Raw genomic sequence first — 25,115 nt, forward strand, 5'->3', positions numbered from 1 at the left:
CTCTGTTCATTGGCACCACACTGTTCTATGTTCTATATGGATCCATATTTGAGTGGCCTCTTTCTTCTGTCTGAACACTGACACCCAGTGCAGAGAGCTCCCACGTTCTGTTGGCAAGTACTCATGGTTAAGTCTCATTAACCACCTTTAAAGTAGGGTGTTTTGCTCTGACATTCACTGCAGCATGCCAGTCATCTGCATTAGTCTAAGAATGGTGCTTCTCTCGTAGCCTTGGAGTTAGCAAATCTCTTTGAGATCGACTCCTTCATGGATCTTTGTCCAGTTGCTTCTATGCCCCACTTCTCTCTGCATATAGATCCCTTTTTTTCTGTCTTGCCACAACCGAACTCCATGTGACAGAACTCATGGCTTCTGTTGGCTCATGAGCTTCACGACCTACATGTTCAGTGTGTTCAGCACTCCCAGTGTTACCGAACCCAAACTTGGGTCCACTCACCTGCCACGCAGCAAAGCCAACTTACTGACCCAGGTTGTGGTGAAGGAAAGTACAGTGTTTATTGCAGGTTCCAAATAAGGAGAATAGGCAGTTCATGCTCAAAAGGCTTTCAGGGAAGGGTTTTTAAAGGTGACATTTGGAGTGAGAGCTGCAGGATGCATGACTTTCTTCTGATTGGTTGATAGTGAGGTAACAGGGTGGTGTTTCGGAAATCTTAATCGTCAACCTCTGGTTCCAGCCAGTCTGGGGTCTCCGTGCTTGTGGTCTTCATGTAGTCACCATCCTCCATCTGGATGGGGGTCTTAGTTTCTTCCTAATAACTCAAAGGTATGCATCAGATTGTTATGTATATTCCTTGAGGAGGACCTAGGACTTTGTTTTATCACTGACTGTCGTTTAATCTGTCATCACTTTTCTTGCTTAACTGCTTTTCCTTTGTTTCTGTATCCCTCACTTCCCCTGTGCTTTGGAACTCAGGGAAGGCCTATGAGACTAAAGCATTTTTCAAAAAACAGGGAACACAGAGGGGCTTTTGTACCTGGGATGGCCCCATGGGGTCCTGCTTGGTTTCACCAGGGAAATTTCCATTACTCTTGGTCCCAGGTCCAAATATCCAAGGAAGAAGTTCATTGGTTTTGCTTTGGTCATGTCTCCTTTCTGGGCCAATCAGTGAACTGCTGCTTTGTAAATGGGTCCATAGCAAGAACCACATATATGGAGCTAGCATGGAGGGCATTTCTTAAAATGGGATACTGTTCCTAGAAGAAGGGCAGTTCCCACTAGAGTTACCCTTTCAAGTTTACCTCAAAATAATGCTGTTGTCTAGGACAAGGGTTTAAGAACAGAACTAAGAAATTAACTCAAGGTCTCCTTTGGGAGAAATTATAACTATAACTCTAAATAAATACAGAAGGCCAGAATGGTGCTATCACCTCATATTATTATATGTTATCATACTGCTTTGCTTGGCAATTTGGTGATTCCATTTCTTGGTACTACTTTAGTTTTTCCAGAAGTTGTTCAAGCTTCTGTTGGTTGCCTTGTTAGGAAACACAGTAGATTTAATTTTGACACCGAAGGATCCAGTGAATTTTATAAAGAACTCTTTGCTCATTTTTAAGGAATGTTAGGAAGCATCATGCTGTTCACTGCTTTGGCTTAAAAAATCCCCCAGATAGCTGTGGAAGTGAAGGCATTATGTAGACAGAACGACATATTAATCTCATCTCCACTAGAAACATTTCATTCGGAGAACTGGATAATAGATAATCATAGAATTCTCAAGGTGAATAGGCTTCTGGAAATCCTGAAATCCAAGTACCTTATTTTACAGCTGGGGAAAGTAAGGTCTGGAGATAAGGCCAGAGAGCTAGTTGGTGACACGTCTGATTCAGGACTTAATCCCTGGGCTTCGAAATCCCACTTCAGTGGTCTTTCTCTTTTATTCCCTCTCACTGCCTTTAGTGGATGAATTCAACAGTTACCTGACAGCAATTTGAGGGATGGGACCAAATCAAACAGGTTTTCGTAGGAAAGAGAAGAAGGAAACTTCTCACTGTGGAACCTGTCAGGCTCTGTGGTGAGTGATTCAGAGAAGATAAAGTCTGCACAAAAACACTGGGTGCCTGGGAAAGAGGGAGAAAACAGATGGATTTAGCATTAGAAAATCCTACTAGGAGCTTGGGTGAAGGAGAAAGGGGTCCCAAGGAAGGATGGATTTGAAAATAGAATCCAAACTTGAATGAAAAAGGACAAACAAATATAAAATATAAGCCCACAAATATATAAAAGTAGGAATGAGAAAATAGGTATAACAAAGTATACAGATGAAAATAGTTAAATAAGATAATGGTATATAATTACAGTAATAAAGTTTTAAAATCTCATTAAAATGGACATTTGTAGAAAAATATAAATTTACAAAATTTTCTCAGAAAAGGTTGAAAAACCTGAATAGATGAATAATCAAGATGAAAAAAATTAGAAGTTTTAAAATTATTACCTCAGCAAAGACACTGGGCTTGGATGATTTTTTTGCTAAGTCCTTTAAAACTTTGACTGCTATATTCCTTTCCATAACACATAAAAAGAGGATATATTGGGGCTTCCGTGGTGGCGCAATGGTTGACAGTCCGCCTGCCAATGCAGGGAACGTGGGTTTGTGCCCTGGTCTGAGAAGATCCCATATGTTGCGGAGTGGCTGGGCCCATGAGCCATGGCCACTGAGCCTGTGCATCCGGAGCCTGTGCTCTGCAATGGGAGAGGCCACCAACAGTGACAGGCCCATGTACCGCCAAAAAAAAAAAAAAAAAAAAGAGGATATATTTTCCTCTTTATTTTAAGGGAATAACATTATCCTGGTATCAAAAACAGACCAAGATAGTCACTGTATAAAAGAAAGAAAACCACAGATTGATCCTACTTATCAATATAAATGTAAGGACCTTAACCAAAATGCAAGCAGGAAGAATTCTGCAAAACATTAAAATAACATGCAGAAATTAATAATGTGCCTTGACCAAGTAGGATGCATAGACAAATCTGAGAAAGATACAGTATTAAGAAATCTCATCACAGGAGTAAGTGAATGACTTTTCCTTAAGTTATCATATTATTACCTCGATAAATGCTAAAAAGGCATTTTATAAAAATTCAACATTCATATTTGGTTTTTAAAAAATGGGAATAGGGACTTCCCTGGTGGTGCAGTGGTTAGGGGACATGGGTTTGAGCCCTGCTCCGGGAAGATCTCACATGCAGCAGAGCAACTAAGCCTGTGCGCCACAACTACTGAGCCTGCACTCTAGAGCCCACAAGCCACAACTACTGAAGCCCACACGCCTAGAGCCCGTGCTCCACAACAAAAGAAGCCACTGCAATGAGAAGCCCACACACCACAAGGAAGAGTAGCCCCTGCTCGCCACAACTAGAGAAAGCCTGTGTGCAGCAACGAGGACCCAACAGAGCCAAAACTAACTAAATAAATAAATGGGAATAGAAGAATATTGTAATAATATGACAATGAATATGAACTTCAAACAACTTCATGCTTTTTGGTGAACAACTAGAGACATGCCCGTTAAAGTCAGGAACAAGATAAAGATGTCTGCTATCACCACTTTCGTTTAGTATTGCTGTGGAGGATATAGCTAATGTATTGTAAGAATCATAAATAAAAGATATAACTACTGGAAAAGAGGGACAAAAATCATCATTATTCTCAGATAGCATAATTGTCTAACTAAGGAACACAAATGAATCAGCTGGAAAACTATTAGACTTAGACTTAACAGGATAGTTCAGTAAGGTGGCTAATCACAAAATAAATATATTTAAAAAATCAATGGAGCATTCTTGTAAAATAAAATGTAAAAATCCCATTCACTCTCTCAATAAAAATAAAACTGAGAAATGATCTTTAAAATACCTATTAGAAGAACACTATAAAACTTTCTTAGAGACATGAAAGTAGACTAGAATAAATGGAGAGTTAAACCACATTCCCAGTATAAAGATTCAATATTGTAAAGATGTCAGTAGTCTCTAAATTAATCTATAAATGGAATGCAAGTCTAATTGAAATTCCAATAGCATTTTTCCCCTAATTGGATAGTAGAGGGATCTTCGATCATCCAGAGCAATAAATGGACAAAAATAGCCAAGAAAGCTTGAAAGGGAAAAAGAATAATGTGGAACAAGCCCAATCAGATTTTTAAAAATTTATCAAATGACAATAACTTAATCAGTGTACAACTGGCTCAGAGAAGATAAACAGATCAATAGAGCAAAATGAAAGGCCCCAAATTAGACTCTAGTATATACAATAGCTTGTGATAAGACTGTGATAAGATTCACATTTTAAATCAGTGGAAGGAAAATGGATTAGTCAATAAACACTGTTGGCATAGCAGGTTAACTTCAAAAGAAAGAAAGGATTTTACCTCACATAAAACTAAAGTACATTCTAGGTTGATTAAGGTTTTAAATGGTTTAAACTATAAAAGAATAAAAAAGAATATATTGATACTATTGGGGTGGCTAAGATTTTCTTAATCATAATACCAGAATCCAAAACCAGAGGAAAAGATGTTTGACTGGATGAAGTTTTAAAACTTCTGTATGTCATAAGTAAAACTAAAACACAAATTGCTGTCGAATCCAAGCTTGTGTGCCCAATGCACAGTGAGGCCAAACAAACTGCAATGTTGGAGTTTGGAGCAGAGAAAGGTTTATTGCAAGGACCAAACAAGGAGTATGGAGAGGCTCATGCTCAAAAGACCCAAACTTCCTGATAGTTTCTGAAGAAGAGTTTTTAAAGGCAAAATTTGGGGTGAGGGCTGCAAGGTGTGGGATTTTCTTCTGATTGCTTAGTGGTGAGGTAACAGGGTGGTGTTCCAAGAATCATGTACTTAGCCTGAAGTTACCATCCTCCACTTAGGTGGGGGCATTAGTTCCTGTAAGAAGAACTCAAAGATATATTGTTATGCATATTGCTTTAGGAGGAACTAGGATACTTTATCACTGCAGTATTGTTTGTTTTCTTTTTTTTTTTAACATCTTTCTTGGAGTATAATTGCTTTACAATGTTGTGTTAGTTTCTGCTGTATAACAAAGTGAATCAGCTATATGCACACGTATATCCCCATATACCCTGACTTTTGTGTCTCCCTCCCACCCTCCTTATCACACCTCTCTAGGTGGTCGCAAAGCACCAAGCTGACCTTCCTGCACTATGCAGCTGCTTCCCAGTAGCTGTCAATTTTACATTTGGTAGTGTATATATGTCAGTGTTACTCTCTCACTTGGTTCCAGCTTACCCTTCTGCCTCCCCGGATCCTCAAGTCCATTCTCAACATCTTCATCTTTATTCCTATCCTGACCCTAGGTTCATCAGAACCCTTTTTTTTTTTTTTTTTTTTTTTTTACATTCCATATATATGTGTTAGCATACGGTATTTGTTTATCTCTTTCTGATGACTTCACTCTGTATGACAGACTCTAGGTCCATCCACCTCATTACAAATGGCTCAATTTCGTTTCTTTTTATGGCTGAGTGATATTCCATTGTATATATGTGCCACATCTTCTTTATCCATCCATCCGATGATGGACACTTAGGTTGTTTCCATCTCCGGGCTATTGTAAATAGAGCTGCAATGAACATTTTGGCACGTGACTCTTTTTGAATTATGGTTTTCTCAGGGTATATGCCCAGTAGTGGGATTACCGGGTCGTATGGTAGTTCTATTTTTAGTTTTTTAAGGAACCTCCATACTGTTCTCCATAGTGGCTGTATCAACTTACATTCCCACCAACAGTGCAAGAGGGTTCCCTTTTCTCCACAGCCTCTCCAGCATTTATTCTTTGTAGATTTTTTGATGATGGCCATTCTGACTGGTTTGAGGTGGTAGCTCATTGTAGTTTTGACTTGCATTTCTCTAATAATTAATGATGTTGAGCATCCTTTCATGTGTTTGTTGCCAATCTGTAAATCTTCTTTGAAGAAATGTCTATTTAGGTCTTCTGCCCATTTTTGGGTTGGGCTGTTTGTTTTTCTGATATTGAGCTGCATGAGTTGCTTGTATATTTTAGAGATTAATCCTTGGTCAGTTGCTTCATTTGCAAATATTTTCTCCCATTCTGAGGGTTGTCTTTTGGTCTTGTTTATGGTTTCCTTTGCTGTGCAAAAGCTTGTAAGTTTCATTAGGTCCCATTTGTTTATTTTTGTCTTTATTTCCATTTCTCTAGGAGGTGGGTCAAAAAGGATCTTGCTGTGATTCAGGTCATACAATGTTCTGCCTATGTTTTCCTCTAAGAGTTTGATAGTATCTGGCCTTACATTAGGTCTTTAATCAATTTTGAGTTTATTTTTGTGTATGCTGTTAGGGAGTGTTCTAATTTAATTCTTTTACATGTAGCTGTCCAGTTTTCCCAGCACTACTTATTGAAGAGGCTGCCTTTTCTCCATTGTATACTCTTGCCTCCTTTATCAAAGATAAGGTGACCATATGTGTGTGGGTTTATCTCTGGGCTTTCTATCCTGTTCCATTGATCTATATTTCTGTTTTTGTGCCAGTGCCATTCTATCTTGGTTACTGTAGCTTTGTACTATACTCTGAAGTCAGGGAACCTGATTCCTCCAGCTCTGTTTTTCTTTCTCAAGATTGCTTTGGCTATTCGGGGTCTTTTGTGTTTCCATAAAAATTGTGAAATTTTTGGTTCCAGTTCTATGAAAAATGCCATTGGTTGTTTGATAGGGATTGCATTGAATCTGTGGATTGCTTTGGGTAGTATAGACATTTTCACAATGTTGATTCTTCCAGTCCAGGAACATGGTATATCTCTCCATCTGTTTGTATCATCTTTAATTTCTTTCATCAGTGTCTTATAGTTTTCTGCATACAGGTCTTTTGTTTCCTTAGGTAGGTTTATTCCTAGGTATTTTATTCGTTTTGTTGCAATGGTAAATGGGAGTGTTACCATAATTTCTCCTTCAGATTTTTCATTATTAGTGTATAGGAATGCAAGAGATTTCTGTGCATTAGTTTTGTATCTGCTACTCTACCCAATTCATTGATTAGCTCTAGTAGTTTTCCGGCAGCATCTTTAGGATTCTTTATGTATAGTATCATGTCATCTGCAAACAGTGACAGTTTTACTTCTCTGATTTGGATTCCTTTTATTTCTTTTTCTTCTCTGATTGCTGTGACTAAAACTTCCAAAAGTATGTTGAGTAATAGCGGTGAGAGTGGGACACCTTGCCTTGTTCCTGATCTCAGTGGAAATGGTTTCAGTTTTTCACCATTGAGAACGATGTTGGCTGTAGGTTTGTCATAAATGGCCTTTATTATGTTGAGATAAGTTCCCTCTATGCCTATATTCTAGAGGGTTTTTATCATAAATGGGTGTTGAATTTTGTTGAAAGCCTTTTCTCCATCTATTGAGATGATCGTATTGTTATTATCCTTCAGTTTGTTAATATGGTGTATCATGTTGATTGATCTGCGTATATTGAAGAATCCCTGCCTTCCTGGAATATACCACACATGATCATGGTGTATGATCCTTTTAACGTGCTGTTGGATTCTGTTTGCTAGATTGTTTTGAGGATTTTTGCATCTATGTTCATCAGTGTTATTGGCCTGTAGTTTTCTTTTTTTGTGACATCTTTGTCTGGTTTTGGCACCAGGGTGATGGTGGCCTCGTAGAATGAGTTTGGGCATGTTCCTCCCTCTGCTATATTTTGGAATAGTTTGAGAAGGATAGGTGTTAGCTCTTCTCTAAATGTTTGATAGAATTTGCCTGTGAAGCCATCTGGTCCTGGGCTTTTGCTTGTTGGAAATTTTTAATCACAGTTTCAATTTCAGTGCTTGTGATTGGTCTGTTCATATTTTCTATATCTTCCTGGTTCAGTCTCAGAAGGTTGTGCTTTTCTAAGAATTTGTCCATTTCCTCCAGGTTGTCCATTTTATTGGCATATAGTTGCTTGTAGTAATCTTTCATGATCCTTTGATCATGATCCTCATGATCCTTCCTTTAGCATTTGTTGTAGAGCTGGTTTGGTGGTGCTGAATTCTCTTAGCTTTTGCTTATCTGTAAAAATTTTGACTTCTCCATCGAATCTGGATGAGATTCTTGCTGGGTAGAGTAATCTTGGTTGTAAGTTTTTCCCTTTCATCACTTTAAATATGTCTTGCCACTCCCTACTGGCTTGCAGAGTTTCTGCTGAAAGATCAGCTGTTAACGTTATGGGGATTCTATTGTTTGTTATTTGTTGCTTTTCCCTTGTTGCTTTTAATATTTTTTCTTTGTATTTAATTTTTGATAGTTTGATTAGTGTGTCTCAGCATGTTTCTCCTTGGATTTATCCTGTATGGGACACTCTATGCTTCCTGGACTGGATTGATTATTTCCTGTCCCATATTAGGGAAGTTTTTGACCAAAATGTCTTCAAATATTTTCTCATTCCCTTTCTTTTTCTCTTCTTCTTGGACCCCTATAATTCAAATGTTGGTGCGTTTCATGTTGTCCCAGAGGTCTCTGAGACTGTCCTCAACTGTTTTCACTCTTTTTTCTTTATTCTGCTCTGTGGTAGTTATTTCCACTATTTTATCTTCCAGGTCACTTATTCGTTCTTCTGCCTCAGTTATTCTGCTATTGATTCCTTCTAGACAGTTTTAAATTTCATTTATTTTGTTGTTCATCATTGTTTGTTTGCTCTTTAGTTCTTCTAGGTCCTTGTTGAAAGTTTTTGTGTTTTCTCCATTCCATTTGCAAGATTTTGCATCATGTTTACTGTCATTACTCTGAATTCTTTTTCAGGTAGACTGTCTATTTCCTCTTCATTTGTTTGGTCTGGTGGGTTTTTACCTTTTTCCTTCATCTGCTGTGTATTTCTGTGTCTTCTCATTTTGCTTAACTTACTGTGTTTGGGGTCTCCTTTTCCCAAGCTTCAGGTTCGTAGTTCCCATTGTTTTTGGTGTCTGCTCCCAGCGGGTAAGGTTGGTTCAGTGGGTTGTGTAGATTTCTTGGTGGAGGGGACTGGTGCCTGTGTTCTGGTGGATGAGGCTGGATCTTGTCTTTCCGGTGGGCAGGACCATGTCTGGTGTTGTGTTTTGGGGTGTCTGTGAACTTATTATGATTTTAGGCAGACTCTGTGCTAATGGGTGGGCTTGTGTTCCTGTCTTACTAGTTGTTTGGCATGGGGTATCCAGCACTGTAGCTTGCTAATCATTGAGTGGAGCTGGGTCTTAGCATTGAGATGGAGATCTCTGGGAGAGCTTTTGTCGTTTGATATTACATGGGGCCAGGAGGTCTCTGGTGGACCAATTACCTGAACTCAGGTCTCCCACCTCAGAGGCTCAGATATGACACCCAGCCAGAGCATGAGGACCCTGTCAGCCACATGGCTCAGAAGTAAAAGGAGAGAAAGAAAAAAAGAAAGGAAGAAAGAAAAGAAAGAAAGGAAGGAAGGAAGGAAAGAATGAAAGGGAAAGGAAGAAAGAAAGAAAAAATAAAGTTATTAAAATAAAAATTATTATTAATAATAAAAAAATTAAAAGTAATTAAAAAAAGAAGGAAGAGAGCAACCAAACCAAGAAACAAACCCTCCAATAATAGCAAGCGCTAAAAACTATACTAAAAAAAAAAAGGGACAGACAGAACCCTAGGAGAAATGGTAAAAGCAAAGCTATACAGACAAAAATCACAAAAAGAAGCATACACATTCACAAAAGAGGAAAAGGCAAAATATATACATATACGTATGTAAAAAAATAAACAGAAGAGAAAATCCAAATCAATAAACAAATCTACCAAGGGTAATAAGCTCTAAATACTAAGCTAAGATAAATATAAAACCAGAAACAAATTAGATGCAGAAAGCAAACCCCAAGTCTACAGTTGCTCCCAAAGTCCACCGCCTGAATTTTGGGATGATTTGTTTTCTATTTAGGTATTCCACAGGTGCAGGGCACATCACATTGATTGTGGAGATTTAACTCGCTACTCCTTCGGCTGCTGGGCGAAATTTCCCGTACTCTTCTTTGTTCTCACAGTTCCTGGGGTTCAGCTTTGGATTTGGTCCTGCCTCTGCGTGTAAGTCACCTGAGGGCATCTGTTCCTTGCCCAGAAAGGACGGGGTTAAAGTAGCAGCAGATTAGGGAGCTCTGGCTCACTCAGGCTGGGGGGTGGGAGAGGTACAGAATGCGGGGTAAGCCTGCGGCGGCAGAGGCCATCATAACGTTGCAACAGCCTGAGGTGCTCTGTGTGTTCTCCCGGGGAAGCTGTCCGTGGATCATGGGACCCTGGCAGTGGCGGGCTGCACAGGCTCGTGGGAGGGGAGGTGTCGATACTGACCTGTGCTTGCACACAGGCATCTTGATGGCTGCAGCAGCAGCCTTAGCGTCTCATGCCCATCTCTGGTGTCCACACTGATAGCCGCAGCTTGCTCCCGTCTCTGGAGCTCATTTAGGCAGTTCTCTGAATCCCCTCTCCTCGTGCACCCTGAAACAATGTTCTCTTGCCTGTTAGGCAGTTCCAGACTTTTTCCCGGACTCCCTCCGGTTAGCTGTGGTGCACTAGCCCCCTTCAGGCTGTGTTCATGCATCCAATCCCAGTCCTCTCCCCAGTTCTGAACTCGGAAGCCCGAGCCTCAGCTCCCAGCCCACACCTGCCCAGGTGGGTGAGCAGACAAGCCTCTCAGGCTGGTGAGTGCTGGTTGGTACTGATCCTCTGTGCAGGAATCTCTCTGCTTTGCCCTCTGCACCCCTGTTGCTGCACTGTCCTCCGTGGCTCCAAAGCCTCCCCCCCCCCGCCCATCCCCCGTCTCCACCAGTGAAGGGTCTTCCTAGTATGTGGAAACATTTCCTCCTTCACACCTCCCTCCCAGAGGTGCAGGTCCCATCCCTATTCTCTTGTCTCTGTTTTTTCTTTTTCCTTTTGCCCAACCCAGGTACGTGGGGAGTTTCTTGCCTTTTGGGAAGTCTGAGGTTCCAGTGTTCAGTATGTTTTCTGTAGGAGTTATTCCACATATAGATGTATTTTTGATGTATTTGTTGGGAGGAAGGTGATCTCCACATCTTACTCCTCCACCATCTTGAAAGTCCCCTGTATTTAATTTTTGATAGTTTGGTTAATATGTGTCTCGGCATTTTTCTCTTTGGGTTTATCCTGTATGGTACTCTGTGCTTCCTGGACTTGATTAACTATTTCCTTTCCCATGTTAGGGAAGTTTTTGACTATAATCTCTTCAAATATTTTCTCAGTCCCTTTCTTTTTCTCTTCTTCTGAGACCCCTGTAATTCGAATGTTGGTGTGTTTAATGTTGTCCCAGAGGTCTCTGAGACTGTCCTCAGTTCTTTTCATTCTTTTTTCTTTATTCTGCTCCCTGGCAGTTATTCCACCATTCTATCTTCCAGGTCACTTATCCATTCTTCTGCCTCAGTTATTCTGCTATTGATTCCTTCTAGAGAATTTTAAATTTCAGTAATTGTGTTGTTCATCACTGTTTGTTTGCTCTTTAGTTCTTCTAGATCCTTGTTAAATGTTTCTTGTATTTTCTCCATTCTGTTTGCAAGATTTTGGATCATGTTTACTATTATAACTCTGAATTGTTTTCAGGTAGGTTGCCTATTTCATCTTCATTTATTTGGTCTTGTAGGTTTTTACCTTGCTCCTTCATCTGTAACATATTTTTTTGTCGTTTCATTTCTGTTTTTTTGATGGGTGGGGCCGTATTCCTGTCTTACTTGTTGTTTGGACTGAGACATCCAGCACTGGAGTTTGCAGGCAGTTGGATAGAGCTGGGTCTTGGTGCTGAGATGAGGACCTCAGGGAGGCCTCGCTCTGATTGGTATTCCCTGGGGTCTGAGGTTCTCTGTTAGTCCAGCGGTTTGGACTTGGAGGTCCCACCACAGGAGCTCAGGCCCGACATCCGGCCTGGAAACCAAAATGCCAGAAGCTTTGTGGTGCGGTTAAAAAAAAAAAAGGAAAAGAAAGAGAAAAAAGAGCAGTACAATATCAAAGAATAAGAAACAAAATAAAATTAGTAGGATAAAAAATATATTAGGAAAAAATAAAACTATAATTGACCCAACTGCAACAAGGCAAAATAAAACTACAACAGAAAAAAGAAAAAGAATGGGGTGGGTGGGGGGAACAAGCCAAAAGGAGAGAACAATAACAAAGTATAAAGACTAAAATAAAATTAGAAAAATAAAAGATTTATTAGGAAAGATAAAAATATAAAAGAATCAACAACAATGAATCAACAAGGTAAAACAGAACCCCAATCTAAAAGGGGAAAAAAGAAAAAAATATATATATAGAAGCCTTGGCTATGGGTGCAGAGTTTAGGTGGGGGTGGAACTTAGGCAGGGGTGGGGTTTCGGGTGGGGTGGGACCTAGGTGGGTGGAGGGGGTAACGTTTGTGCGTGTGTTGTGGCCTAAGCTCAGGATCCATGTAGCCAGAAAAGGTCTTGGGGTGGGGCTTAGGCAGTGATATTCAGGAGTGGGGTGGGGCCTCTGCTTAGGACCTGAAGGGAAAGGGAGAGGCAGCATGTGGAAATGAGGACCTCTGGAGTGTGGAGTTCCGGAGTTTGGAAGTAGGGCCCTGAGTGAGGGTGTGTGGGTGGCGTTTAGGCCCAGCATGTTGGAGGGGTTCTCCGAGTGTAGAGGTAGGGCCCTGGGTGTGGGTGTAGGGGCGGGTCTTGGGTTCTGCATGGCAGGAGGGAGGCTCCGAGGGCAGAGGATTAGGCCCAGGAGCCCAACAGCCTCCCTGGTGCCTAAGTGGACAGGGAAAGCACTGGCTGCGTTCCCTTCCATTCCTTCACAACATTCCCCACTGTCTCCCCTAGGGTCTCCCTCGTCGCCACTGGACCCCTAACCGTGGGTGGGTCCTCTGGGTGTAGGAACTCCTCCCCTCCCCCAACCACCCCTCAGGGGTGCCGGTCCTGTAGGTCTGGGCTTTACTTTTGCTCCCCCTTTCCTCCCTCCCACTCCCTCAGGACCCACATGGCTAGAGGGGTCCTCAGTGGGCAGAGGATCAGGCTCAGGATCTCAGCAGGCTCCTGGGGGCCCGAGCAGGCAGGGGAAGCCTGGCTATGCTCCCTTTTGATCCTCTGCTCTCCCAGTGGTTCCCCAATTTCCCCCTTTGGGCGTGGGATCCCTTCCCCTTCCCCAGCTGCCCCTTAGGGGTGCCAGTCCTGTCCCACCTCCACTTCTCCTCCCCCTTCACGCCCCCCCCATGCCCTGTGTCCTACCGGTCGCTGGGGGTTCCTCCCATCTCCTTAGGTGTCCATGGTCCCCCACTGGTGCCTGGTAGGTGCCCTAGTTGTGAGGAGACACGAATTCCGCATCCTCCTAGTACGCCATGTTGACTCTGCCCCCTCTGCACTGCTGTTTCCTGACTATTTTTCTTTTGTTTCTGCATTCCCTCACATCCTTAATTAGTAACTGTTGGAATCTACCCTTTGGAACTCAGGGAGAGTCTAGAAGACTGAAGCATTTTTCCTACAGACAAGAAATGGGGGACACAGAAAGGCTTTTGTTATCTGTTTGGTTTCAAAAAAAAGAGATAGAAGTGTGGGCTGGGAATCACAGCATTCTTATTTCAGCTGGAGACACTGGCAGTCCTTTTTTTATATATATCATGAATCTTTAAAATGTTTGTATGCTTTGTCCCAACTAGTCTACATGTACTAATTTATCATAAAAACAAAGTAAAAGATACACATCAAGACTCATATACAAGGATGTTTAATCTAGTGCTATTTATAGTATTGAAAAATGGAAAGTGTCTTAAATACACAAAAGGATAGTGGCTGAATTGACAAGAATGCATCACCATGATGGAACATTGTGCCGCCATTAAAAACTATTTCCCAATAATATTTAATGACAATAAAATACAATGTACTGTTAAAAAGTAGAGATATAAAATGACATATATATGTATTATTATACATATGTTTAATTTTTAATATAGATAGGTCTACAATCTCTTATTCAAAGTCCTTGGGGTCAGATACATTGCAGGAATCAGAATTTTCCATGTTTTAGAAAGGTAGCATTTCATATATTATATAATACATTGCAGATGAGAGTATTAATATTCATAAAGATGGCGATAAATAAAGGCTATAAGTAGGCTCATATCCATTCAGGTCAGCTTTTGTCACCAAAGTGATTTTGTGGCAAAACTGTCAGTTTTCACATTGTTTTGAATTTTGAAATGAGGGTAAGTGGTTGTGGACTGTGCATACTAAAAAGATTAGAATGAAGGTCTCTATGGAAGGAAATTGGTGATTTTTATTTTATTTTTTATAGTCTCCTATATTTTACAAAGCTTTCACTATAAGCCTATATTATTTAATTAGATTTTTTACAGTTTTAAAAAGAAAGAGGAAAAGTGAAAGCCACTCAAGCCTAATTTTGGGAAGATATAGAAAGGCAGTTGAAATTTTACTAGTGTCTCTGAAATATAACCATCCAGCCAAACAAACAAAAAACCCCAAAATCCCATACCACCAAAGAATAATCATGCTGCATTACCTGCAAAATAATTCCTACAACACCCTCTGCATCCTTCCTTCTCTTGGTAGTCCCCATCATGATGTTCTGGCAGCTTTTCCCACCCCCTCTGGAAATTCAGCCTGCACTGCCTCTTATCTCACTGGCCTCTGTCCTTTGGGATTCTTTCCTTCCTCAAGTGCAAAGCTTCCTCACTTTTCCAATGTCAATCAACCTAGTGTTTCCAGACTATTCAGAAATTTATCAAATATTTATCAACCTATGTTAAAAATGAAGAAAGACTGCAGATTAATAACTTAACCTTCCACCTTAAGCAACTAGAAAAAGAAGAGCAAACCCAAAGCAATCAAAAGGAAGGAAATAATAAATATTTGAGTCGGAAAAAAATGCAAGAGGGAATTAAAACACAATAGAGAGTCATCCAACCAAAAGTATCTTCTTGGAAAAGATCAACAAAATTGGCAAACTTTTGTTTTGACTGACCAAGAATAAAGGAGAGGAGACTAAGATAACTAAAATCAGGAATGAAAGAGGGGTATCAATGAAAATAATCAATAAACAATCTATAATAAGAATAGAAAAGAGTTTTATTTGAGTCAAACTGAGGACTAAAGCCAGAACAGCCTCTCAGATAACTCAGAGGACCCTCTCTGGAGAAGCATGGTTTTCAGCACAGTTTTGTGTCTTGTCAGAACCAAGAACACCAAACAAGTCAGAGATACATTCCTTCAAGGTTTCAAGGAAAACAGATCAGCAAGTACATAGTGAGTCAGTATGGCCTTGGCACCTGGGAAGGGAGTCTTATCATCAAAGGAGTACAGCATTGGCATTGCAGGAAGGGAGGCATTTATAAAATCTTTATTTTAAACATGGACATTCTTTAATTCTCATCAATGTGTCCTTCTCTGTGATAATTAGAGCAGATGTACAATGTATGTTTGATAGGCCACAAACAGGCTGTTTCAGTTAGCATAAAATTCAAGTAAACTCATGTATAAGCCAGAATGACATTGCCATATCTCAATATGTGAAATTTTCTTTTATCAAAGGGCATCTCTAGTGACCTGACAAAAATAAAAATCATAACATAATATTATGAACACTTATGCAACAAATTAGATAACCTAGATGAAATGCACAAATTATTGGAAAGAGACAACTACTGAAACTGACACAAGAAGAAATAGAAAACCCGAATACATCTATAAGAAGTAAAAAGAGAGAAAAAAGAATGAAAAGAAATGAAGACAGCCTAGGAGACCTCTGGGACAACATTAAATGCAACAACATTCATGTTATAGGGGTCTCAGAAGGAGAAGAGAGAGAGAAAGGACCTGAGTAATATTTAAAGAGATTATAGTAAAAAAATTCCCTAACATGGGGAAGGAAATAGCCAGCCAAGTCCAGGAAGCACAGAGAGTCCCAAGGAGAAACACGCCAAGACACATAGTAATCAAATTGACAAAAATTAAAGACAAAGAAAAATTATTGAAAGCAACAAGGGAAAAACAACAAATAACATAAAAGGGAACTCCCATAAGGTTAGCAGCTGATCTCTCAGCAGAAAATATACAAGCCAGAAGGGCGTGGCATGATATATTTAAAGTGATGGAAGGGAAGAACCTACAACCCAGATTACTCTACCCGGCAAGGATCTCATTCACATTCGACAGAGAAATCAAAACCTTTACAGACAAGCAAAAGCTAAGAAAATACAGCACCACCAAACCAGCTCTACAACAAATGCTAAAGGAACTTCTCTAAGTGGGAAACACAAGACAAGAAAAGGACCTACAAAAACAAACCCATAACAATTAAGAAAATGGTAATAGGAACATACATATTGGTAATTGCCTTAAACGTGAATGGATTAAATGCTCCAAACAAAAGACACAACCTCACTGAATGGACACAAAAACAAGACCCATATATATGCTGTCTACAAGAGACCCACTTCAGACCTAGGGACACATAGAGACTGAAAGTGAGGGGATGGAAAAAGATATTCCATGCAAATGGAAATCAAAAGAAAGCTGGAGTAGCAATTCTCTTATCAGATAAAATAGACTTTAAAACAAAGAATGTTGCAAGAGACAAGGAGGGACACTACAAAATGATCACAGGATCATTCCATGAAGAAGATATAACAATTATATATGCACCCAACATAGGAGCACCTCAATACATAAGGCCACTGCTAACAGCTATAAGAGAGCAAATTGACAGTAACACAATAGTGGGGGACTTTAACACCTTGCTTACACCAATGGACAGATCATCCAAACAGAAAATTAATAAGGAAACACAAGCTTTAAATGATACAATAGACCAGATAGATTTAATTGATATTGATAGGACATTCCATCCAGAAACAGCAGATTACACTTTCATCTCAAGTGCACACGGAACATTCTCCAGGATAAATCACATCTTGGGTCACAAATCAAGCCTCAGTAAATTTAAGGAAATTGAAATCATATCAAGCATCTTTTCTGACCACAACATTATGAGATTAGAAATTGATTAAAGGGAAAAAAACGTAAAAAACACAAACACAAGGAGGCTACACAATATGTTACTAAATAACCAAGAGATCACTGAAGAAATCAAAGAGGAAATCAAAAATTACCTAGACACAATTGACAATGAAAACACAACTATCCAAAACCTATGGGATGCAGGAAAAGCAGTTCTAAGAGGGAAGTTTATAGCAATACAAGACTACCTCAAGAAACAAGAAAAATGTCAAATAAACAATCTAACCTTACACCTAAAGGAAGTAGAGAAAGAAAAACAAACAAAACCCAAAGTTAGTAGAAGAAAAGAAATCATAAAGATCAGAGCAGAAACAAATGAAATAGAAACAAAACAATAGCAAAGATAATAAAACTGAAAGCTTGTTCTTTGAAAAGATAAACAAAATTGATAAACCTTTAGCCAGACTCATCACGAAAAAGAGGGAGAAGACTCAAATCAATAAAATTAGAAATGAAAAAGGAGAAGTTACAACAGACGCCGGAGAAATACAAAGCATCCTAAACAGACTAGTACAAGCAAATCTATGCCAATAAAATAGACAACCTGGAAGAAATGGACAAATTCTTAGAAAGATATAACCTACCAAGACTGAACCAGGAAGAAATAGAAAATATGAACAGACCAATCACAAGTAATGAAATTGAAACTGTGATTAAAAATCTTCCAACAAACAAAAGTCCAGGACCAGATGGCCTCACAGGTGAATTCTATGAAACATTTAGAGAAGAGCTAACACCCATCCTTCTCAAACTCTTCCAGAAAATTGCAGAGGAAGGAGCATTCCCAAACTCATTCTATGAGGCTACCATCATCACCCTGATAACAAAAGCGGACAAAGATACTACAAAAATCAGAAAATTACAGACCAATATCATTGATGAATATACATGCAAAAATCCTCAACAAAATACTAGCAAGCAGAATCCAACAGCACATTAAAAGGATCATACACCACGATCAAGTGGGATTTATCCCAGGGATGCAAGGATTCTTCAATATATGCAAATCAATCAATGTGACACACCATATTAACAAACTGAAGAATAAAAACCATATGATCATCTCAATAGATGCAGAAAAAGCTTTCAACAAAATTCAACACCCATTTATGATAAAAACGCTCCAGAAAGTGGGCATAGAGGGAACCTACCTCAGCATAATAAAGGCCATATATGACAAACCTACAGCAAACATCATTCTCAATGATGAAAAGCTGAAAGCATTTTCTCTAAGATCAGGAACAAGACAAGGATGTCCACTCTCGCCACTATTATTCAACATCGTTTTGGAAGTCCGAGCCATGGCAATCAGAGAAGGAAAAGAAATAAAAGGAATACAAATTGGAAAAGAAGAAGTAAAACTGTCACTGTTTGCAGATGACAGGACACTATGCATAGAGAATCCTAAAGATGCCACCAGAAAACTACTAGAGCTAATCAATGAATTTGGTAAAGTTGCAGGATACAAAATTAATGCACAGATATCTCTTGCATTCCTATACACTAATGATGAAAATTCTGAAAGAGAAATTAAGGAAACAATCCCATTTACAACTGCAAGAAAAAGAATAAAATACCTAGGAATAAACCTACCTAGGAGACAAAAGACCTGTATGCAGAAAACTATAAGACACTGATGAAAGAAATTAAAGATGATACAAACAGATGGAGAGATATACCATGTTCTTGAATTGGAAGAATCAACATTGTGAAAATGACTCTACTACCCAAAGCAATCTACAGATTCAGTGCAATCCCTGTCAAACTACCAATGGCATTTTTCACAGAACTAGAACAAAAAATTTCACAATTTGTATGGAGACACAAAAGACCCCGAATAGCCAAAGCAATCTTGAGAAAGAAAAACAGAGCTGGAGGAATCAGGCTCCCTGACTTCAGACTATATTACAAAGCTACAGTAATCAAGACAATATGGTACTGGCACAAAAACAGAAATATAGATCAATGGAACAGGATAGAAAGCCCAGAGAAAAACCCACACACCTATGGTCAACTAATCTATGACAAAGGAGGCAAGGATATACAATGGAGAAAAGACAGTCTCTTCAATAAGTGGTGCTGGGAAAACTGGACAGCTACATGTAAAAGAATTAAATTAGAACATTCCTTTACACCATACACAAAAATAAACTCAAAATGGATTAGAGACCTAAATTTAAGACTGAACACTATAAAACTCTTAGAGGAAAACATAGAAAGAACACTCTCTGACATAAATCACAGCAAGATCTTTTTTGATTCACCTCCTAAAGTAATGGAAATAAAAACAAAAATAAACAAATGGGACCTAATGAAACTTAAAAGCTTTTACAAAACAAAGGAAACTACAAACAAGACGAAAAGACAACCCTCACAATCGGAGAAAATATTTGCAAATGAATCAACGGACAAAGTATTAATCTCCGAAATGTATAAACAGCTCATGAAGCTCAATATTAAAGAAACAAACAACACAATAAAAAAATGGGTAGAAGACCTAAATGGACATTTCTCCAAAGAAGACATACAGATGGCCAAGAAGCACATGAAAAGCTGCTCAACATCACTAATTATAAGAGAAATGCAAATCAAAACTACAATGGGGTATCACCTCACACCAGTTAGAATGGGCATCATCAGAAAATCTGCAAACAACAAATGCTGGAGAGGGTGTGGAGAAAAGGGAACCCTCTTGCACTGTTGGTGGGATTGTAAATTCATACAGCCACTTTGGAGAACAGTATGGAGGTTCCTTAAAAAACTAAAAATAGAATTACCATACGACCCAACAATCCCACTACTGGGCATATACCCAGAGAAAACCATAATTCAAAAAGACATATGCGCCCTAATGTTCATTTCAGCACTATTTACAATAGACAGGTCACGGAAGCAACCTAAATGCCCATCCACAGATGAATGGATAAAGAAGATGTGGTACATATATACAATGGAATATTACTCAGCCATAAAAATGAACGAAATTTGGTCATTTGTAGAGACATAGATGGATCTAGAGACTGTCATACAGAGTGAAGTAAGTCAGAAAGAGAAAAACAAATATAGTATATTAATGCATATATGTGGAACCTAGAAAAATGGTACAGATGCACCGGTTTGCAGGGCAGAAATAGAGACACAGATGTAGAGAACAAATGTACAGACACCAAGGGGGGAAAGTGGCACGGGGATGGTGGTGGTGGTGGTGAATTGGGAGATTGGGATTGACATATATACACTAATATGTATAAAATGGTTAACTAGTAAGAACCTGCTGTATAAAAAATAAATAAAATTCAAAAATTCAAAAAAAATTAAATTGATTTAGTAATCAAAAACTTCCCAACAAAAGAAATACCAGGACTAGATGTCTTTATGGGTGAATTCTACTGAATGTTTAATGAATACCACCAATTCTTCACAAATCTTTCCAAAAAATAAAAGAGAATACTTCCCAACTCATTCTATGAGCCCATATTACTCTGATACCAATTCTAGACAAAGACATTAGAAGGAAACCAATATCCTTTTTGAATATAGAAGCAAAAATTCTCAACGAAATCTATCAAACCAAATCCAGCACCATATAAAAAGGATTATACACCATGACCAAGGGGATTTATCCCAAGAATGCAATTAATTTTTGTATATGGTTGGTTAAACATATGGAAATTAATCAATGTAATACACCATGTTAATAGAAGAAAGAACAAAAACCACATGGTTATCTTAATAGTTGCAGAAAAAGCATTGGAAAATATCCAACACTCTTTCATGATGAAAGTGCTCAACAAACTAGGAATAAAAGGGAAGTTCTTCAACCTGATGAGGGCACCTACAAAATCCCACAGCTAACATCCTACATAATGTTGAAAGACTGAATATTTTTCCCCAAATATCAGGAGCAAGAGAAGAATGTCTACTTGTACTTCTACTCAGCACTGTATTGGAGGTTTTAGTCAGACCAGAAGAAGAAATAAATGGCATTCACACTGGAAAAGAAGAAGTAAAACCATCTCAATTTGAAGATGACATGATTTTGCATATAGAAAAGCCTAAGCAGTCCACCAAAAGACTACTAGGGCTAATAAACAAGTTCAACAAGATCGCAGAACACAAGATCCTATTTGAAAATCCATTGTTTTTCTACACACTAGCAAGAAAAAACCAAAAATTAATATATAAACAAACCAAAAATTTGTATAATTATAAATGCAATTTCATTTACAATATCATAAGATACTTAGGAATAAATTTAACAAAGAAGTGCAAAGCTTGTGAGTTGAAAACTACAAAACAGTTGAAAAATTAAAGAAGATATAATAATGATAATAATGATGATGATAAAAATAGAAAGACATCCCATGTTCATGGATAGAAAGACTTTATTTTTTTATTGTTATTATTTTGGCCGTGCTGCCCAACTTGTGGGATTTTACTGCCCTGACCAGGGATTGAGACTGGGCCACAGCAGTGAAAGTGTTGAGTCCTAACTACTGGACTGCCAGGGAATTCCCAGAAGACTTTAAATGATAAGATGACAGCACTCTTCAAATTGTTTTAACAGCTTTAAAGCAACTCCCATCAAAATCCCAGCTGCCTTTTTTTGGTGGAAATTGACAAGCTGATCCTAAAATTCATATGGAAACACGTGGAACCCAGAATAGCCAAAACAACATTGTAAAAAAAGAACAAAGGTGTGGAACTCACACTTCCTGCTTTTTAAAACCTACTACAAAGCTACAGTAATCAGACAGAATGGTACTGGCATAAGGATAGACATATATATCAATGGAATAGAATCGGGGGTCCAGAAATAACCCGCATTTATGGTCAGTTGTTTCTCAACAAGGGTGCCAGACCATTCAATGGAGAAAGGACAGCCTCTTCAACAAACCATGCTGGAAAAACTAATATCTATCAATACTTTCAAAAGAATAAAGTTTGACCTTTATTTCACACCATATACAAAAATTAACTCAAAATTATCAGAGACATAAATGTAAGAGCTAAAACTATCAAACTCTTAGAAGAGAATGTAGGAATAAATCTTTGTGACTGGATTAGGCAGTAATTTTCTAAATATGACACTTAAAACATGGGAAACAAAAGAGAAAATAGATAAATTGGACTTAAACAAAATTGAAAACTTTTGTACTTCAATGAATACCATCAAGAAAGTGAAAAAGACAACCTATTAATACAATATGAGAGAAAATATTTGCAAATAATATATCTGATAAGTATCTGGTATACAGAATGTAAAAACAACTTCTTACAATGCATAAATAAAGAGTCAAATAACCCAGTTAAAAAATGAGCCATGGATTTGAATAGACATTTCTCCAAAGAAGATATACATATGGCCAATAAGCACATGAAAAGTTACTCAACACCATTAATCATTAGGGAAATGGATATCAAAACTACAGTGAGATACCACTTCATTTCAAGATGGCTATAATCAAAAAGATGGACAATAGCAAGTGTTGACAAGGATGCAGAAAAATTAGAACTTTTATACATTGCTGATGGAACTGTAAAGTGGTGTAGCTGCTTTGGAAAACAGCCTGACAGTTCCTCAAAAAGTTAAGCATAGAATTGCAGTAAGACCCAACAATTCTACTCCTAAGTCTATATCTAAGAGAATTGACAACATGTCCACACAAAGGCTTATACATGAATGTTCATAGCAGCATTATTCATACTCACCAAAAAGTGGAAACAACCCAAATGTCCATCAGCTGATGAATGGATAAACAAAATATAGTACATCTGTATAATGGACTACTACTCAGCCATAAAAAGGAATGAAGTTGTGATGCATGCTACAATATGGATGAACCTTGTAAATATTATGCTAAGTAAAAGAAGACAGACACAAAAGGTCACATATTGTATAATTCCATTTAAAAGAAATGTCTAGAATAGAGATAGAAAGTAGATTAGTGGTTGCTAGAGTGGGAGAGGGTGATGGGGACTGCTAATGGATGTGAAGTTTCTTTTTGGATTGGTGAAAATGATCTGAAATTGGACAGTAGTAATGGTTCCACAACTCTATTAGTATACTAAAAAAACATTGAATTGTAGACTTTAAAGGGATAAGTTTTATGATATGTGAATTAGATCTGTTTTTAAAGTTTGAGAAAATATTTATTGAGTATCTACTGAGTGCTACGCACTGTCTAGTTGCTGGATAAGCCACTGTGATATAAGTCCCTTGTGGAGCTGATGTTCTAGTGTCAGGGGAAGACAGACAGTAATTAATTAACAAGTGAGTATATAATATGCTAAAAAGTATATAATACTCTAAGAAAAAGTAGGGTAAGGGGCAGAGTGACGGGGATAGGTATGCTGTACTAGATCAGATGGCCAGGGAAGGCCTTGTTGAGAAGGTGAGGAAGACCTGAGATGTAAGGAATTAAGTCAGTGGAGCGTTCGAGGAGACACATTTCAGACAGAGGGAACAGAGGTGAGGCTGGAGTGTGCCTGGGGAGGAGGGAGGAGGCCAGTGTGGCTGGAGAAGAGTGAATGAATGGTGGTGAGATCCTAAAAAGTGTGTGTTTGTGTGTATGTGTGTGTGTAGAGTGCGGTAGCAGTGGGAGCCAATTGTGTAGGGTCTTAGAGGTAAGAATTTGAGTTGGATTCTGGATTTTGTGCGGAATGAAATGGGAAGCCATCGGATGTTTCTGAGCAGAGGATGGACGTAATCTGATTTAGGATTCGACAGAATTCCTCTGTCTGCCGTGGGAAGAATAACTAGTAGAGAAAAGGAGTGGGAGAGAGGTAACCAGTTAGTAGGCTACTGCAAGAATACAGGCAAGAGGTGATGGACCGGGGACTAAAAGTGTAGATGTCCAGAAGTGGTCAGATTCTGGGTTTGTTTTGAAGGAATGCCTCTAAGTCTCCTCTTGACCACTTACCCAGGTCAAGATAAGAAACTCAGGCCACCTGAACAAAAAACAGTTCTTCCTTTTAAAAGGTGTATTTCAGAAGAGTTGGAAGGACAGGGGAGATAGATTGTGGCTCATGCTCACATGTTAATAATTTTTGTCCCTATCAAACTTTCCTCCATTGACCTACCTAACATTTGTGGGTTCTTCTGAAACAAGAGGGGCTCTATCTCTTTGTACAATTTGGAGGCTCCTCCCTTTCAAGTTCCACCTCTCCTTCCTTCTCCTATTATAGGGTGTGTGGATTCTTCTCAGATGCCCTGGGAGCAGTGCCTGGTTCCCCTTGAGCAGGAGACATTCATGAGGGCTTTGGTGGGAAAATCCAGCTTTGTTCAGTGACCTCTGGACAATTGCAGTTCCCAGTTTTTCAAGCAGGGCTCTGCCATCCTCTCTCAGGCACCCACTGCAGAGTTCCACCCTGTGACCCTGAGTCCACAAAAAATCCTAATGCTGCACCCTGCGAACCCTCACAGAATCTCTGGCCATTAACCCCATGGTGCTATATTTTAAATGGTGTGCCCTGGCAACTTCTTCTCTGGTTCCTGACATACTTCTAACTCCACCCTGTGAATTTCTCTCATCCTCTGTAACTTCTAAAGTTTCCAAATCAGCCTCATTGTTTGCCCAGCTACAGCAGCCCTTTTTTCTGAGGATTCAGGCTCCTCCAGTAGAGTAGGGCAAAAGCATACACTGCTTCACAATGTCTCCATTGACCTCCTTTCCCTGTGCCTCTAGAGATCTAGAGATCATGCCTCTAAAATTCAAGAAGACCTGGGTCCACGAAGACTTGCTTAAAAGTTAATTTCCAATTCCAGTTTCACAAACATTATTTAGAGACTTCTGCAATTTAGTGAATTCATGTGACAGGCACAAGTGTGGTTCTCTGCCTGGAACATCAAATTCACTAATAAGCCTATATAGTGTATATTCTGCTGGATTATAATCACACCTCTAATCTTGGAGCGGTCTCCACTTTTTCTTCATGCTCAGTTACAAGATGGTGATTGAATCCTGAGGAGCAGTTATCCCTGAATGTAGCCCTCATGGGGCTAAGCTGCCACAAGTTCCATCTTGGAAAATGGACAAATATGCAAACAAAACTCCAACAGACAGACAGACAAAACACTGCAAACTTGA

General features: G+C 39.0%; 1 protein-coding gene across 1 annotated transcript in view; it reads left to right on the top strand.

The window, feature by feature from the left end:
* Positions 1-25,115, top strand: part of DNAH8 (dynein axonemal heavy chain 8) — a 323,349-nt gene that overhangs the window by 236,853 nt on the left and 61,381 nt on the right. The gene's annotated exons all lie outside the window — the stretch shown is intronic.

Source organism: Phocoena sinus, chromosome 11 (assembly GCF_008692025.1).
Source record: "Phocoena sinus isolate mPhoSin1 chromosome 11, mPhoSin1.pri, whole genome shotgun sequence".
Classification (NCBI taxonomy): domain Eukaryota; kingdom Metazoa; phylum Chordata; class Mammalia; order Artiodactyla; family Phocoenidae; genus Phocoena; species Phocoena sinus.